The 6118-nt window shown below is 47.6% G+C and overlaps 1 protein-coding gene across 1 annotated transcript in view; it reads right to left on the reverse strand.

Annotated features, from left to right (window-relative positions):
* The window catches only part of aop (ETS variant transcription factor anterior open), an 18251-nt gene extending 13700 nt beyond the window's left edge, over nt 1–4551 (reverse strand). Inside the window, exon 1 of the mRNA XM_017902488.1 lies at nt 4208–4551. The gene's annotated coding sequence lies outside the window, so the exon portion shown is untranslated. The remainder of the gene's footprint in view (nt 1–4207) is intronic.
* Nucleotides 4552–6118: the final 1567 nt, after the last annotated feature.

Here is a 6118-nt window from a genome sequence, read left to right on the forward strand (position 1 = left end):
CGACAACGTCGCTTTCTTTTCGCGATTGTCCGTAACCGGCGAAATTACCGATCAGCTGAGATTTCCTACGCGTATTTTCCGTTACGCGCTTCTCCGATTAAACGCCCGATACTCGACGCGTAAACGTCTTATCGCGCGAATACGAAAAATAAATTACGGAGCATTTATCTCCGCGAGAAGACGACGAGCGAAGGCTCGAGCCGAGATCGTAAAGGTTCCACGGTATCTCGCATGCGCGCGAGATTATAGTTTTCGACTGGCAAAGGAGGTGGTTTCGAAGGAGAGAAAAGAAAAAGAAAGAGAAAGAGAAAGAGAAAAAGAAAAACGAATCGATGGAAGAGCGAGGAAGGTATTTTAAACGCGACTTCCTCCTCCAGTTTTCCTCGAACGAAGGGAACCGGATGCCATCTATCGCGACCGTCTGCTTCCTTTTGCTCCCTCTTGGAATTAACCGGACGAACGAGAAAGAAGGGACACCTCGGCTAAGAGACGGCTCGCTAAGAAACGCGGAGAAAGGGAAAAGGAAGCAAGAGACACGAGAAGAGTGGAGAAAGAGACAGAGATAGAGCGGGAGAGACAGAGAGAGAGAGGGGGGGGGGGAAGCAACGGGAAGAGAGAAGAAGCAGAAGAAGAAGAAGAAGAAGAAGAAGAAGATGGAATTGACCGCGCTCGTCGAATTCTTCGAAGGAAGAACGCGATAGAACGAGACGGACATAGCGAAAAAGAAAAGTCCAAGGTCCGCGCTTCCGGTCCGGATACAGACCGGTTCTCTTCCTCGCGTAGAGAAGGAAACGCATAGCCGGACACGTATTCTGGAATGTTTCTCGTTATGCCATTTATTTTTTTCCTCCTCCAAATTACGCATCTTATTCCTCCTTGCTCGGATTCTTTTCTTCAACGCGAATTTTTACCAACTCGTTGTTCCCATCGCGAGACTAAAAAGTTAATTTACGTACGTGTTACCTCGGTGGCAAAGTGGAAAAAAAAGAAAAAAAGAAAAAATGGTCAAGGAAATTCTAGGAAAAGTAAAAAATGTCGCCAATGAAAGGGACCAAAGATCCCGATTTGTTCGATTAAAATTACGCGCGTTTGAACGCGTGGCGGAAAAACGAAACGGAGAAAACGCGCGTTCCGACCGAAAATTTCAGACACCTTCGCGATAAGTACGTATATACTCGTTCTCGCGATTCGAATCTTAAGAGATTACCGAAAAATGGTAATACGTCGTTCGAAATAACTTATCAGCGTGGTTCGATCGATTCGATCGTTTGAACGAGAGAAAAATTTCATCTCGACGCGAGGACGATGGTACGGAAAGCGTTGACGAATACGTAGCCCGTTTCGGGATCGATATTTTCGTAAGATCAACGCGAGATCCGCGCAAGAATAGGAAGCTTCGTTTCTTCCGCGGGAATGAAAAGTTTCGTCGGGAGAAAGGAGCGTAGAACGGCGCTTATTCGCGCGCGTAAGATTGAAATTTGCACACACGCGGATAGAATAACGTAATAACACGCGTTTTGTTTCGTACTCGGTTTTATCGTCCCTATATCAGCGTTTACGCGTGTGCGTTATTTTTCCCGACACGGCTTATAGGAAAGAAGCGCGCGGTAAAACTTACGAATCGTTTCTTCTTCTTTTTCTTCTTCTTCTTCTTCTTCGTACTCGATTCGAGGAGAAGGTCGCGTAAAAGCAAAAGCAAAGAAACGTCGCGTACTTATCGGCGAGCAACTTGGGTTACGTTAAAGCTCGATTAACGGCTGGATCGATCGGAGGGTTTTCGGCTAAAGCGAGAAGGCGCGAACAGCTTGGAGAAGAAACGGAAAATAATAAAAGAGCGAAAGGCTGGTCGAGAAGAATAACGATAACGAAAGAAGGAGGAGCGTGGCGGGTAGAAATTTGCCGGTGGTTAGACGTCGACACCTCGCTGTCCCGTGATCTTAACGATCGATCGAGCCCTCTCCCTCGAGGCGCTGGAGAATTTTCCATCCCCCTTGCCACCCTGCCAGCGTAGTGCTTCCTCCCGAGCGCTTCCGGGTTCCCGGCTCTTCCGGCCGGAATTACCTTTCCAAAGGCTTTCTTCTCCCGTCTCTCCCTTCGTCCCCCATGCGCCTCCATGCGCCCCCATGCGCTCCCGTCCTCCCACTTCCTCTTCCTTCTATACGCCCGTTCTCCCCTTTAACCTCTTATCAGCCCTCTCGTGCTCCGATAGAAAATCCACGCCGACATCTTTCCAGCCAACCTCCGCCCTCCTCCTTCGCTCTCCGGATACTCGATTTTTTCTCCCTCCTATAGCATATATACCAGTATCATAGGTATATCGGGTTGGCGCGTTAATTCGCGGAGTAAAAATTACGAGACGGGATAAACGGAACGTGGTGGATAACGGCGGCGTAACGAAGAACGAAGGTGGAAGGAAGGTGGACCGATAAGACGGATCGGCTGAAAGCTCGCGATACGTAACTCGATGAGAAAGATGGGGCAAATTGTGGCGGAGCGAGGCGCGCGAGTCGCGCGAGTCGAAGAGAGAACCGCTTCCCGGATCTCGGTGAATAGGCACGAGCGAACGCGGACGTAGAGATAAAGGAGACGCTTGTCCGACGGAGATTCGCGAGAAGCTCGACTTTGACGAACAGAGGCGACGCACAGACTCCTCTCGTTTTTTCCTAGCCGGGGGAAAAAAAAAAGGAAAATAAAGAGAGAAGTGGTAACGCGGCCGCGCTAAGGAGGAAGGAATTATGCATGATTTTGTTCGAGCTCACGTGTTATGTAAATGATAACGTGCAACTTCCTGAATAACGATCAACGAGCGTAAGCAACAGCCGCTCCGCTTAGCCGTCGCGTCGCGCACGCTAGGGCGCTGGTTCGCTGTGTGCGTGCGTGCGTGCGTGCGTGCGTGCGTGCGACGTGCGTGCGTGTCGGTGGATGGAAAAGAGAACGGGAGGGGAGGAAGAGGTACGTAAATCCTTCGCACAGTTGCAAATCCAAGTGTACAGGGGACAAAGAGGTTAAAGTCAATTTTTCTCCTCTTTCCTTATCCCCACCACTTTATACCCTTTCGTCCTATATTCCTTGCCTAATCGCCTCCCGTACTCCTTCCATCTCCTTCCGATCCTCGAACCTCGCAGATACTTTTTATTTCCTCGCCAGTCGTTACTTTTATTCCTCCCGTTAATCGATTAATCGACTAAGAAATTGTACGTTTCGAGGGTACATTGGGTTAAAAAGGTATCTCGCTGGTAAATACCGGCGAGGTTTACGCGTTTCGCTGCATAAGGGGAAAAGAGGGAAGGGTTATTAAGCGGAGAAGTAGGAAATACGCGACGTCCAAGAGGTTTGTTTACGGCAAGCCGAATATTTCGATCGTCGCGGCCGGATACACGCGATCCGGTGTATCGTTAAATCATCGGCTGCGTGAATTTCTCTCGGCGTTGGACGACCCTCGAAAAACCCTCGAGAGACCCTCGTCCAGCCGATTTTCCTCCAACAAAATCGTTAATTCGAATGACAAAGCATACCGAGAAGAATAATCCATTCCATAATTCATCCTGTTCAATATGATAAAAAATGGATAAACCGCGATAACGTTAAACTTTGCCGATACGCGTCGTATACGACGAACGCGCGTGTAAATACGGAGAATACTTGCGAATTTTTTAACCTTTTCTCTTTTACCGCGTACACCCGATAACAACGGGAATCTCGATCGCAACGGGCATTGTTAAACTTGAACGGTAATTTACGAAATTACGAGAAGCAGGTTGTCCGCGGCGCGTACGCAAATCTCTTTGCCTTTTCTTTTCTCCTCCTCCTCTTCTTCTTCTTCTCCTCCTCCTTCTTCTTCTTCTTAAGATAAAAAATGGAAAAAAAGGAATATAAATAAAAACGGCGATCCATCTTCCCGCTATAATATTACCTATAATATTACCTATAATATTACGTAACGCATCGCCGACCGTTGAAAGGATTAATTCGAATTACGAATCGACGAAATGGACGAAAATGTAGGAATAAACGGAGTAATAGCGCGGCAACTGTGGGAAAAATGGAATAACGAGGAGACGAACGAGCGGTGGTCGGTTCGCGTGGCCATTTAAAAAGTAGCGGTCGGTTGGCGAGTAGCGGCTACGCGAAAGTTTAAACGAGAAGAGGACGAGGAAAGTAAAAAAAAAGAAAAAAAAAAAGAAAAAAGAAAAAAAAACGTGGTTACCTCGATCGTGGGTTAGCCGATAAACCGTCCGATGCGGCGTAATATCAGCGTCGAAGATCGGCTAGCGAGTAGAAACGAATCTCCTCGGTGGTCATCGGGCAGAAATCCGCGCCCTAATATGTCGCGACTCCAGTCCGGCATCCACAGGTATCCTCGAGACACCAACCACGCGCACGTGTATCTTTTCTTCCGCTACCCGTCTCTATCTTTCTCTGTCCCTCTCTTTTCCCCTCTCTGTCCTCTTCCCTTCGCACCTTCTATACGTATTTATTTATATTTTCCTTTCGATATCTTTCAACGATCGCGTAGATTTCCCCATATATATACATACATATGTATATACACACACGCACGCACACAGATACGTATATATATATATATATGCGTGTATTTATATATATATATACATTTGCACAGAAATAGGGTCCGCGACGAACGGTTTGGGATATCTTTACGCGAACATCAGCTTTCGGTGTCCGTGGGAGAAAAGTTCAGAGGTATCGAAATATCCATGCGTGTGTACGCGTATATCACAGAGCGCGGCTATCTACGCGGCTAAGTGTATCACAGTCGGCACCACTCGAATCACTCTCCCTTCCTCTCGCTCTCTTGCTTCTCTTTCTCGCCGAGTCTTCTCGAGGCGAGGTTATCATCAGAGGTTTACAAGGGTGTAGTAGCAGTAGCAGTAGTAGCAGTAGCAGTAGTAGCAACAGCAGCGGTAGTAGTAGTAGTAGTAGTAGTAGTAGTAGTAGTAGTAGTAGTAGCCAAATTCGAGGAGGATGCGAAACACGAAGGAGGTTTACAAGGGAGTAGTAGCAGTAGCAGTAGTAGCAGTAGCAGTAGTAGCAACAGCAGCGGTAATAGTAGTAGTAGTAGTAGTAGTAGTAGTAGTAGTAGCCAAATTCGAGGAGGATGCGAAACACGAAACGGATCTCCTTTCACCTCCAACACGATTCGATTCGTCTCGCGAGCTTTGAAAGTCACGACGACGACGGCAACGACGACGGCAACGACGACGACGACAACGACGAGTACGCGACAAAATTAACCCACTCGATTTCGGAGCTGGCGAGCGACTGAACCGCGGTCGCGATCTCCGCTGGAAGCTTGCCGCCATACCTCCCACTCCGCTCTCGCACGCCGCGAGAGACTAGCGACAGAGCGCATGCGCGCCACTTGCCGCGCCGTATAACGCGTTCGACGAACGGAGACAAATGGACCACCGGAACGCGCGACCCTTCGAGTCGAACGAGGATAGATAGATAGCTGGTTATACGGCGCGAACGGAAATAATCGAAGCGTTGTAATCGAGTGGGAAATACCATGGGACGTTGGAGGGGGTTTTACCGACTTCCTCGTAGCTTCCTCGTAATCGCGATCCTGACTGTCGACGTGGACCTGCCGTTTCGCGAGCACCCATCTCTATACCCTCGAGCTCGGTATCGTCCTTTCGATCGATCGAAATCTATTTTCGTTACTCCCTTTTCGTCTTTCGATCCACGCAAATTTCCCCGAGTGTCCATCCAATTTTTCTCTTATTTTTCCTTTTATTTCTTTATTCCTTTTCTCTTTTTTACTTCTCTTTAACGCGTCAACGCGTATCCTTTTAAATGGAAACGACGAAATTATAGGTTATCGGTCGCCGCTGCTGGTTCGCGTAACGCGAAAATGATCGATCTTAAGGGAAACTTGCTCGCTTCCTTTTTCCTCTACCTTTGAAATTCGGATGGAACGAAATTTTTGAATTACGGAAACGTTGCGTTTATAAGAGAAAGTTCATAGTCTCTGGTCGGCATAAGACCGACGATTCTTCCGGGTACGGGAAAAAGCCTAATTTTTTTCTTTCTTCCTTTTTTTTTTTTCTTTCTTTTTCTTTTTCTTTTTCTTTTTTATACATTGGCGAACACGTTT

This window comes from Eufriesea mexicana, unplaced genomic scaffold (genome assembly GCF_001483705.2).
Source record: "Eufriesea mexicana isolate 0111107269 unplaced genomic scaffold, ASM148370v2 scaffold1824, whole genome shotgun sequence".
NCBI classification, from domain to species: domain Eukaryota; kingdom Metazoa; phylum Arthropoda; class Insecta; order Hymenoptera; family Apidae; genus Eufriesea; species Eufriesea mexicana.